We start from the raw sequence: 12,711 nt of genomic DNA, 5'->3' as shown, positions 1-12,711 counted from the left end.
CCTTAATTTCTTCAAAGTAAAAATGAGGTCATCTGTGCCCAATTGCAAATATGTGTTGTGCACTTAATAAAATTGGTTTGGCCATGGCAAAAACCACAGCTGGAATTAGCCACATGAGCAGATATTTTCTTGAAAAGTTTGTTTTCATCGAAGTGGTGATTTATTTTTTTTCTTTAACAGTATTATCCTTTACATAACAATAACACATATCTGTTTTCCAGCACCCACTGATGAGGTGAAGGCCATCAAAGTTCTGGGCTGGATGGAAGGCTCCTACATAAACTCTGGTAGTCTACCAGGTCGACTTCCATCACGAGACTATCAAGACTTGAACAATTCAGGATTTGATGGAATCTTTAAACACATGAGGAGTTGGGCTTGTTAAAAAATAACTTAATATGTAACCGTTTTAGTTCCCAGTATTAACTACTTTGATCAGTAACTGTTGCAGCATGTCCTTCATAGCTCTTAGTGGAGCCGTTTAGGCTAAAAAAAAAAAGTTAGGAAAAAAAAAGGCCAGGTTTGAGATTGTTCTAAATTTCCTGACAGTCTTACATGCAGAAATTGTTTTTCATAGTCCTGTTTTTGGCTTCATCCATTTCATCAGCCAGTTTTTTTAATACAGCCCGTTTTATTGGTAATATATGGATTGTTTACTGGGAAAAACCTGGAGAATTAATGGAGTTCTTTCAGTCTTAATTTGAACAATAAAAGCAATTCTTGTGAAAAAGGTGTATTCACTTTGATTAATATTGGTAAGAATTGGAAATGAAGAGTTTATCAAAGGGTATGTTTATTATGCAATGTGGAAAATAAAGGACTGTTTAATTGTCTCACAATGTTTGCATCCTCAGTTTTAGTAAAAAAAAGGGGTCATGTGCCCCTTTTTTTCAATAACCTCAGCATTTTCAAAAGGTTTATACAGTACCTTACACATTTACTATCACAATCCTAGCAATTCTACATTTTTATTCAGTGAATACACTAACTTAGTTACATTTTCCTGGCTAGATTTTATTACTTGAAAACCTTTTGCAACAATGGTAACCAAAATAAGATTAAACTCGTAAAGTGTTGGTCATATTGGACAGTAGCAACATTTTTATATATATATATATATATATATATATATATATATATATATATATATATATATATATATATATATATATATATCTGAACCGTGTGATTCAGAATGTCCCAGTGCATCCATGGCTGCCCTCAGTGCTACCAGTTGTTCGGGGCTCAACACATTGCCAGTTTCAGGAATAGTGACCCCACAGTGTGGGTCATCCAGCAGTCCACTGTCAATATGAGGCAGGCAGAGTCCCTGCAAGAAAGATGGAGATATATAGAGAATAAAAAAAGAGGCCATGATTCTGTTGCTACAACTTACTGAATATAATTTAATTCATGGAGCTAAGGATTGAAAAAAAGACTCCAAAATCCATTAATTATTTTAATAATAAACACATTTCAAAGAAAACAGTTTCAATGCCACCTCTGTGATGTTTTCAATGTTTTGTTGTATTGGAATGATCAGATAAATTAATTTCTGGTTTGAAATATATGCATTGTGAGAAACTGTATAATAGCACGCACAAAAAAAATCCATCTTACCTCTGTGATTTCTGGTTCTACCACAGCATGCTGGATGCTTCCCATCTCCCATAAGTGTCAGATTCCTCTCAGTTCTGAGTGAATGGTCATCTCAGCCACTGCTGATGGTGTGAAAACTTAGTTGTAGTCTTGGGATAAATAAATAGTGACAACAGAAGTTATCCAACATGTTTGACAGCTCAAGCAAACTTGTCCTCTCCTGAGTGCAGCACATTGTTGTATATGTTTGTTCCTGCGCACCACACGTCTCTCCAAACACGTTGAATTCTGAAAGGAGAGTTAAATCATGGTTTAAATACGTTATTTTTGAAAAGTCCGTTACACAGCATTTTTAGATCAGAGATAAAACTAAACAGTGCCTTTAACTGAAATCTTACATGATCTATCAGTGAGCTATTACTTTTTCACCGGGAAAGCTTTGAAAGTTACCTGTGGGGTGCTAATGCTGTTAGCTGTGATGTCACGTTTTTCTTCTTTAGCCAAACCGGCGCGTTTCAGTTTGTTTCGGGTGCGCCCCCTGCTGTCGGGAAGTCTGAACAACAACAACAACTCAATGCATCACGTGACTTTTGGCACAAATTTACCGCAGCGGTAGTGGGATTGTTTCGTACTCGAGCAGAGGCTGTTTTGTGCGAGCAGAGACCGTTTTGTGCTCGAGGAAAACTTATAAATGATATTTTGAGTGCAAGGCTGGCGAACAGTTTGCAAAACAATTTTTTTTGTGTGAAACATATCTTTTTGTGTGCAAAACAAGTTTTATTTGTGTGCAAAACTTTTTTTTGTGTGCAACGTTTTGGCAGAAATTTGTCTCCATACATTTGTCTCTGCATTTAACCCATCCTTAGGGAGCAATGTGCTGCCAAACTGTGTGGTGCACAGGAAGCAATCTGTGGTCAAGGTACCGAGTGGCAAAGTTTTGAACCAGCGACCTTTGGGTCCTTTTCAAGACGCAAACACATGACATTTTATGTCATTGTTGACATTGTCAGTTTTGTCTAGTAAAATAATTAACTGAATCAGAAAGGGGGAAAAATATACTGTGCAGTTATTAATTGATAATACAGTTTATACAGGTACAAATGCGTGCATTACTGAAAAAAGATGCAGTATTCGTGTTAAATAGAGGAAAGACAGCAGCCGATTTACAAAATGATGTGATAAACTGCAATGTGCATGATTGTACAAGCAAACATATCAGAGAAGCTAAAATGTGTGCAAATTGATATCAGCATCTGAGATCAGATGAGCTGATCGAGAACCTGTGGAAGCAGTATCATGTTTGTAAACGCTCACTTGTCTGTAAATCAGTGGTGTGATTTTCCGGAGAGTCCTTCTGTCTCCATCACCTGCATTGGGTCCAGAGGGGCATCCCAGGACAGAGATGGACCTCCTAATAAGTTTTCCAGCCGCTCCCTCTCAGCTACAGATCAGCTGCTGCTCCAACAGACCATATAAGATGGCTGATGTCATCATGGTGTCTATTGATGTAGTCTGTGATGCTTTCTGTTATTTCATCAATGTTCTTCCCATCAGGATTGTATAACTCATTCCACACAGTGGAGCTGAAGTAGTCTCTCAGGGTTTCTTTGGCCTCCTCAGACCATTTCCTCATTGAAAGTGTTACAGCTGGTTCTCTGGACAAGGGGTTTATACGCTGGCTGGAGGTGAACCAGGTTATGATCTGAGCCCCCCAGGGAATGGAGGGCTGATGAACTGTATGCCTCTTTGCAACTTACTAACAGTATGTCTAGTGTTTCATTGTCTCTAGTTTTTTGCAGGTAACATCCTGATTAAAGCTAGGGTCAGCAATGTTTCCAGAAGTTTCCCTTTTTGAATAACTGCACATGCGTAAGACCGTCTTACGTGCTCTTCCGCTCTTCAAGGGGATCGCTTGAAAAAATTTCCCAAATCCACTCTGGTTTTATTTATTTCTACTGAGGCCTTCCTCTTCTTCTCATAAACATGAATGTGGTTCACTTTTTGTGGCTCTCAGTCATGTTCAAAGTCTACGGTGAGAGAAGCGGAGCAACAATAAACGGCTAACCGCTAATCTAGCTGCTAAGCTTACCAAATACATAAACAGAAACTAAGAAAGAACAATCACAGACACTGGCGTTACCTGAGTGCATCAGAATGATTGGCAAGTGGGACAGCCAGTAGATAATGTGATTCCCGTAGAACCTGAAACTGAGGGAGGTGAGAACAGGAACAAAACTCTGACCAATCTCTGCCCTTCAGACTGAACGTCAAAGATCGGATACAGGCCTGCAGCTCCCCCAGAGAATACTTTTTTTTAACCTCCTTTTTGTGAACATATGTGTATGTATTAACTACTTTCAGGATGGAAGGACCGTTTTACCCAGTATAACAACAAGTGTATCTGAACAGGATACCAACTATAGCTTTAAAGGTGGGAAAGATGGGGACAGGGATATATAGTTAAAGTCCCCTGAGATCAGAAAAAGAGCCTGGAGATGTTTTTATTACAGTTTGCTGGTAACGGTGTGGATGACATCACAGCCTGCTTCAATTTTTGTTGATGGGAGGACAAATGGTGTGTTTTTGATTGTGTGAAAACTCCCTAGAAAGCTGGTAGGATCTCAATGCAACCGCTAGCAACTAGCAGCTCTATATCCTTAGTGAAAAGGGTCTCTTTAATTGTAACATGACCAGAGCTGCACCATCTATGATTTACAAACACAGCAACACCCCCTCCTCTCTTCATAAGGCTGTCCTTCATTCTGTCATCTCTAAGCAGATAAAAGCCATCCATGTTAACACTAGTGCCCAAAATCTGCTCTTTTGGCCAAGTCTCTGTCAGCCTGGTTAGCGTTGCTAATTCCTCCACTGTGTTTGTGAGGGATCTTACATTTCATGAGATTTCGTTTTACAACAAGTCAGCAGAAAATGAAAAAGACAATGTGTAACTAATTAGGCCTTTAATTAGCAAAAATCAAGCATTGCTTTTCTAAATACATATTCTGGCAAAGTCTAATAACCTCACATCCCAAATGAAAACGTTCTCATAACTTAGAATTAGTAGTTTAAAAATACATAGGTGGCGGTGCATCCACTGGGAGGCACCATGTTGTGTCACTATTTATGATTTCAGCAGATGAAAGGAAAAACGTGTCAGTTCTATGTGTTTTCCTCTGTCTTCTAAATGAAGACGTGCTGTCGGAGGAGGAGGAGTAGAAACAATCAGAGACGACCGTAGGTCATTCTGTTTGCTATTTTCTGTTGAAATGGAGGACCATCCATACTCTTTGCCCAGCGAGAGGGAAGAAAAGAAGTAATAACTGGGAGATATGAGAGTCTATATCGGTGCAGCTATTATTACCAGGTGGAAATAATTTATGAGGGAGCGAGGATTCAAAATGGATGCAGAGGTTGCAGCTTTCTGCAGGACAGGTAAATTAATTCAATATACCAGTGAGGTTTATGTTGGCTTTACGTTAGAAACAGGGCAGTGTGGTCCAGCAGCTACTCTGTAGAGATGGCTCGTTTCTTTGTTAGCTAACACTGGTTGAGCTCCATTGCGTCAGCTTTTGTCCTGAGCATCATCACCTGAGGGGACATTTGAACTCATGCATGATGTGAACATTGTCACAGTTATGACACTCCGTAGTAGTTATTACGCGCTTATCGGCAAGCCACCAGAGGGAGCTTCTCGGTCGTTTCTGATTCATTTAGCACCACTTGGTGGAAGTAAATTTTACACACTGGTGCTTTAAGAAGCTCACTTCAAAAAGCATCAAAGCAGTCTTTTAACAAAGGTTGGACTCTCCTGACAAAATTATCAACAAGCTCTTAAGCTACAGTTTCTCTCTCTTACTTTTCCACAGTGTTCCTGCCACTGCATTCTGGACTAAACCTATTTCAGGTTTAAGAAAGGCAGCTTTCAGTTAAAACAGGTGTTAAATGGTGCCTTTCTGGGGAAATCAACAGAATGTGTAAATCTGGATCAATACCAGAACCAGCCCAAAGGAACATGAACCAGAATCTGGTTCTGATGAAACTCGATTATCAGATTGAAAACAACGACCTTTTTCACGAAGCCCAGATTTCTGTGTTAAAGTGTTTTTATTGGTCTGATAGAATCATTTGATCTTAAATGTCACGTTTCATTAATTGTTAGCAGAAAATCATTGTGATTAACAGAAATAAAGGCTTGAAAACATCCATCTGTGCAATTAATCTACACATAATGTGTTTGACTCAGCGATGGTTACTGAGATAAATGAACTCTAATAATATTGTCATGCATTGACTATGGCTGTAAGACCTCCAGAGCGCCTGCAGAGCTGTTGTTTAGTGAAATAAAAGCTTTCTGGTGGTGATCTGATCACCAGGAAGCTAGCGGACCAGCTGAACCATCCACCAGCATGCTGTGAAGGTCATGAGCTGACCAGCTGGGAGCAGCTTCTCAGGTTAAAGCTCATGTCCAGATCAGAGCAGATCCTGGGTCAGTGTATGATTTTCACCCGGACACACTAATGAGGAGAAGTTAACTGAAACAATGCTTTTGGTTTGGGTCCATCTTTCAGTACTGTTTCAGCTGAGGGGCGACTTGGTCTTGAATCTGTTTGAGGTGAGTTGGATCTAATTTTATAGATGTCAGTTATACACTTATGAAAAATGCAAGCTCCTCCCCTGCAGCTCCACTGCAGTTTGGAGCTCCTCAAGGATCCACCTTTGACTCCGGTCTGCTTTGTTGCTGTAGAACCTGAAGTTAAGCTTCGGAGCCAGTGAAGCCCCTTGAATCAGGAGCAAAACCAGATCTGAATGCTGCGGGACATGAGAACTGGGCTGTTAGCTTAATACATAATACCAGCTCTTGTTGCTTAAATCAAATTATTTTAAATACCAATTTAAGTAAATAACTTCACAGCCTGGATCTATTATCTGCTGTGAAACGGATTCTCAGAACAGCAGCTTCACTTTGGCTGATACCTGCGCCTCAGTCCAACCTGGTTTTTATTGTAAATCAGAAATGTGTGCTCAGACATGAACTGCTCTTCAGCTGGTCTTCTCTCCCCTTGAACATCCTCCTCTTTTAATGAATGGCTGTCGGTGAGTCTCTTTCTCGTTGGTATTGATTCGGTTTAGGCCCCAGTCGGGTATTAAGGTATGTAACCCTTATCATGACAGCGTACACCAAGCCAGCGAGTCTGTCTGTTTCTGCTTTTTCTTTAGCTTTATGCGTTTTCAAATGGATTTGCATCATTACTCGCAGCGTGACCTCCCTCAGATTTCCCAACAGCTGAATGTCGTTTGGTCTCCGGTTCAGAGGCAGAATGGAGGGATTCATTAGTCACACTCATCAGATCACAGGCAGGCAAGTAAACATATTGGTGCAAAATGCTATTAGCTGTTCTGCCATTTATAAAGATAATATGTGCAGCAGCTGGAGAGGAGCTTCAAGCATCGCAGGTTCTGTGTATTCATGTCTGTCAGGTTGCAGAGACACTGGAATTTGGCCCCATGCTTAAATTAACATGAAATTAGGCCAACTGCAAGAAATATGTGGCCTAATGTGTTTTGATTTCACCGCCACATGTAAGAGAGAAATTATATGATGGAGTTGGAATAAATCACACCAGAAACGGATCATTAAGTGGAGATATTTCTAATAAGACCAATAATTTGTCAGGTTTTAAAAACCAACACAGTGAGCATGTTGGGGCTGAGAAAGGATTTAATTTACATGAATAATCTCCAGACATGGTTTGTGCTGGTCACACGTGTTATTTTGTTGCTGCTTTTGAATAGTTTATAGGTATTAACCTTCAGTAATTACCATAAACAAAAATGTTGAACTAATTGGACAAAAACGGACAAAAGTTTAAATAAATGAAAGCTGCAGAGCATTATTTATGCTTCCCTGTTTCTGATGATCAACTTTCTATGATAAATTGTATAAACCATTTGGACATGCTTGTGAATGTATGTGGTAATAACGTTACAGGCCCATCCTCTAACCTTTGACCTGGAAGGAATAGGCGACTGCTGTTTGAGCTGAGCTGTTGTCTTCTGCTACAGCCAGAACTACACCGGGTCTTTGCTGCGGGTCTGAGGGATGGTAGCATCCGGCTCAGCAGCGATGAACACCATGTGCTCCGTCGTCCTCCAGATGAAACCCGGTTCTGCTCGGAGGCGGCTTGCATTGACATTTAACCGTTCATGTGAAAACAAACCACCAAGACCTCCATCTGCGCTCCCAGGTTAATCAGAAATCTGAGTTATTGTGAAGCATGAAGAAGACCTCACTGAAGGCCTGTGGTGGAACAAGGTGCTGGATGGGGTAACTTAATTAGTGGCTGTGCACCGCGTGTCTGCAGAGAGGCTGACCTTTAATGAGGCTTTTCTGGTCTAAATGAGCAGTTTACACACGCAGTCTGAAACTCAGTGGAGGTGAAAAGCGTTTTATTGTCTTATGGTTGATAAATGACCGTTCCTGGTTCTGATGCAGCATTGCAGGGAAAGGTTCGCTCAGAAAAGGCCCAGGAAGGGGAGTGCAGGAGACAAACGGAGGTGAAGGTCGAGGAGGGTCAACAGAAACATCTCCACCTCCTTCTCCACAAACAGCCATTTTCCTCCTGCTTCCTGAAACACGTCCTCCTCGTTGCTCCATGCAAGCTGCAGGGAGACAGCTAGAAAACTGACGAGACGATGCAAAATGGACGGACAGGTCTGAGCTAAACTGGTGCTTCCTAAAAATCAGGAACTTGTTGGTTAAAAGGATTTTTTCATCAACGCCGCAGATCACCTGCAGAATGTTCTTTGCTCTTCACACTTCCTGTTTTCTGCTGGAATGCTGCTGATTTGCAGCGCAGGTGAGCACAGGGCCACTTCCTGCCGGGGCCAAATAAATGGCGTCTGTACGTTGTGATGCTGCTGAGGCGTACCGACTGTGAAACAGCACGTAGGCAAAGTGAGCTGTGTGGGTTGGAAACAACAGAAATGAGATGCTTAGAGTCAGTTTCTGCGTTTTAAAGCCGTGGAACCTGCAGAGAGACAAACGGTGATATCCTCCAAGGCCATAACGCAATTTCTTCTCCATGACATCTCATTCTCTGCTGAGTCTGAGTAAAAACAGCATCCAGTGGGCTGTAAAGCAGCACTTCACACTCCCAGTGTGACCCACCTGGGAGGTGTCAGGTAGAACGCTTCCAGGGTCACTTTATTTAACATTTAGTGCTGCTTTAGCTCCACTTCTTCTTCAGTCCACCTGCTCGCTCTGTACGCTCCAGCTGCTGCAACATTTTCCACCTAAAGTCTCACGTTCAGTCAGCAGCTATGGAGCTACAGCTGTGACACAAGAAAAACCAACATTTCCATTTAAATCCCTGAGAAATAGCTCAAAATAAGAGCAATTCCTGAAATAAATCATGAATAAAAATATTTTAATTACACAGTTCATCACCTCAGGTCGGCAGATTATAACTTTAATTATCTAGCAAGATGATTGGTCCCCTGGGTAGATTAACCAATCAGATGGGACCCTTGGCTGATGAGCCCCAGACTGGTTTGGACTCTGTGGATGAAGGTCGGATCTGTGAGAAAATGTTTTCTTGTTAATTAGTGCGGCTGTGCAACAACAGCTTGGTTTGGCTAAAAAAGTAACTGTTAATAAGTGCTAAGGGCAATTAATAATAAAATGGGTGGTTTTAATTAAAATAACCAGATCAGGGCAGCACCTGATTTTCAGCAAATACCGACCAATCAGCTCCCAGTCTCTGTCCGTTATTGTGATAATTGTTTAGGAATAGGAAAATTAACGAACTGAGGGAGGAAATAAAAAGGAGCAAATGAGAATTAAAATGAAAGACGATAAACGATGCAGTGATGTCACAGGTCAGCGTGATTATGGCTTTGCTTTGAGGAGCTGCACTGAGACCAATTAGCTCTGAAAGCTAACAGAAACCAACCGTTAAGAAAATAAAGCCTTACTTTTATTGAATAATGTTTCATAAATCAGTTACTGAATTACATAATATTATATATCTATAATATTCTATGATGAGAGGATGCAGCGCCACCATCCAAACCAGGCAGAGTTCATCTCCGCTCCCCAAGCAGCAGGAGAACGTCCAGTAGCTTCTGTTACCAGGAACATATCCCTCTCTGCTTTATTACCACTTAATATGTTTCACCATGAAGTTCTCAGCCAGAATAGAACGGCCTGTCATGTTCCTCTGCGTGTGGTTCTCTCTACCAGAACCACACAGTCAGGCCCAGCCGGTTAGACATGAAGATGCCATGTCCTCACATCTTCACTCTCAGGGTAGGTTTCCAACGTTTTCCTAACTCTGCAGTAAATTTAGTCTTCCAGATTCATGTTTTCCATTATTTTCTCATCAGGCTCTATAATAAGCAATGTTTCATCATTAGAACCTAAACCTTCAGCTCCAGCTATAACTTTTATTACCGTACTATTCCCTCCCCTGTTCCTCCACAGCAAGTTCACTACAGCTTTTCATTTGGTGTTCACATCTTGTACTAAAATGACTAAACATAAAAATATGTATAAAAGAAATCAATAATATTTTGTACTATTGGTTGTTGAAGTGTTAACTAGGCGCTCCAGCTTTTATATCTCCATCATGACATCACAGCGATACAAGCTCCTCCTTCCTGGGGCCTGCCATGACAAAGGGGCATTGCATTCTGGGATTCAGAGTTTTTGTCATTTCATTTAGTTTTATATAATTTAGATCAGAAGTAATTAAATTCTGGGTTTCTGTCTCTGTTCCTGCCAGAACATCTTGCTGAGCATGTTCTTGGTTCCGGGTTGATTACTGGGTCAGCAGCACCAACCTGCTGTGTTCTGTGATCCATGATGGGAGCATCAGGGACGCCACGTTAGATGTGATCGGTTCTGATTCTGCTTCCTGTTCTGACAGGAACAAGATTTAAAGTGAGGAACAAACCTCAGAGCAGGTCCGGTTTGCAGCCTTTAAAGTCTGTGATTCTGTTGGGATGAGCAAATGTTCTCAGCACGTGTTCCTCTGAACCGCCCACCCCGCAGCGCGCAGATAATAAATCAGTAAAATCCTTCTGAGATGCAGATGTTAGCATCAAGTATTTATCTAGATTCTTTATTTAAAAGGCTCCTTTTGTCGTGTCTGCATTTAAATTCCTCCCCAGCAAGGTCTGGTACCTGCTGTCAGTGGGCCTGAGTGCTTCAGCAGAACCTTCTGGGCAGACCCAGAGAACCGCGATGAGCAGATCAGCTCCACCAACGGACCTTTGTTCTGTGTGGGTTAAAGGCTGGAAGCTCCTGGTTCCGTACGGACCTCTGAGCTGCTTAGTTTCACTTCTCCTCTTATTGGGTTGCCTTAATGACGGCGAACAGTTTTCTAAAAGTGACCTAAAAACACAAGCTGCCGCTTGATGAAACTTCTTAGAAATAATTAAAATGACTGAGACAAATGTTAAAGCCTTGATGGTTCCGTTAAAGTGTGCAGGCAGGGGGCGCCGTGGTGCAATCCTGCTGTCTGCACCTTAGCCTAGAACCCCCCCCCCAAATGTGGGTGAAACGTCACGGTGAAGAACGTCTGCTTGCTGCTCGACCTGCTGGGCTCCTCTCTCTCTGCTGCCACCTTGACATCGGGTTCCTGATTGAACCTCGGTTCCTTTCGGAGCAGCAGAACCCACTCAGGGCTCGACCTCCTGCTCCTCACTGAGGCATGATGGGAAAGCGGCAGTCTGCTAAACTAGCAGAACTTTTTATTTCCTCATGTGTTCCTAGGCTGAGACACAGAACCAATGGAGCAGAACCCGGTTTGTGTCATCAGTCCCAGGAGTGAAGCCACAACAAACCAACATTGATCTTGATGCTGGACAGTGAAATGTTGCTGCTGATTCAGTAGAACATCTCATCATCTACCTGCTGCCCCGGTTCTGGTCCACAGCTACAGGCCGGTACCGCTAACATCACCCCTGATGAAGACCCTGGAGTTCTCCATCAGCAGGCTGCCACCTGCAGAGGTTCTCTGATGACTCTGCCAGTCCGTCTCATCACAGAGGAAGACGGGTCGGTGGACCCAGAACTTTGTAGACTGGTACCAGCAGAACCACCTCAGGTTAAATGGAGGGAAACAAAGGAGCTGCTGGACGTTCTCAGGTCCAGAACCACCTCTCTGACCCAGGAGAACATCCAGGGAACTGATGTGGAGATAGTGGACTCTCCTCAGTACCTGGGTGTTCAGAACCATGAACTGGACTCATAACCCTGATGGTCTTACAGGGTCACAGCAGAATCTTCCTGCTGAGGAGAATGAGGTCTCCTGGCCTGCAGGGGGCGCTGCTGGAGACCTTCTTTACCTCTGAAGGCCTCAGCCATCTTCTCTGGTCTGATGGAGCAGCTGATCTGTGGCTGAGAGGAAGATGCTGATGGACCGGTTCTGACCCGAGACGTCAGGAGGACTGGAGGAGAACCACTGATGGACCATGTCTCTCCAGAATTTCCCCATGCAGGACAATGAAGCAGTTGTTCTGCTTTAGGAAGGACTTTTAAAAAGAAGAATATTTCAGTAAGAATCTGAGTTCTGGCTCTGCCTGAGTTCTGGCTGGAATAAAAAGGCCTTGTTCCTCAGCGGGCGCTGCTGCTCTCTGCTGCGGTGTGTGCAGACACCGCCTGCTGCTCCACCACTGAGCCTCCACCCAGTCCGTGTTATGGCAGCTTATCTGTCATCAGCAGCCAATCAGGAGGACTCAGACAAAGCGGCACTGGTGGATATCTGCACTGTCCCTCTTATCAGCGCACACCTCTCCTTTCATGCTTCTCTTTGTGGGCCCTCTCTGCTGTCGGTGGCCTCCTCCTCCTCCTTGCTGCCGCCGCTGTGTCTTATTGACATGGTAATCCTCTTGTCAACAGCAAACAGCGGCCTGTGTTTGTGGAAGCAGCAACAGGCGGCGTGTTTGAGCGTCAGCAGGCAGGCTTATCTCGCTCAGGTGTGCCTGTGCAGCCGTGCCGGGGGGTTTCACCCGTCATCCCCTCCTGTTTGCCCCTTTCAGAGTTCAATAAACCCATCTGCCTCTTTTCCTCTGCAGTTCAACAACTTTTATTGTTCTGACCATAATGAT

At 42.9% G+C, this 12,711-nt stretch overlaps 1 protein-coding gene and 1 long non-coding RNA gene across 15 annotated transcripts in view; one reads left to right on the top strand and one right to left on the bottom strand.

The window, feature by feature from the left end:
- si:cabz01090165.1 (LRR and FN3 domain-containing protein) overlaps window positions 1-12,711 on the top strand; it is a 286,173-nt gene that overhangs the window by 203,108 nt on the left and 70,354 nt on the right. The window lies entirely within an intron of this gene.
- LOC118560518 lies at window positions 1,140-2,092 on the bottom strand. The gene is made up of 3 exons (XR_004929415.1): window positions 2,050-2,092; window positions 1,621-1,887; window positions 1,140-1,330 (listed from the first exon to the last, which is right to left on the bottom strand). It is a non-coding gene; the product is annotated as an uncharacterized LOC118560518 (long non-coding RNA).

Source organism: Fundulus heteroclitus, unplaced genomic scaffold (genome assembly GCF_011125445.2).
Source record: "Fundulus heteroclitus isolate FHET01 unplaced genomic scaffold, MU-UCD_Fhet_4.1 scaffold_44, whole genome shotgun sequence".
NCBI lineage: Eukaryota > Metazoa > Chordata > Actinopteri > Cyprinodontiformes > Fundulidae > Fundulus > Fundulus heteroclitus.
The sequence above is the reverse complement of the archived record's forward strand: the minus strand, read 5'-3'. Positions and strand labels throughout refer to the sequence as shown.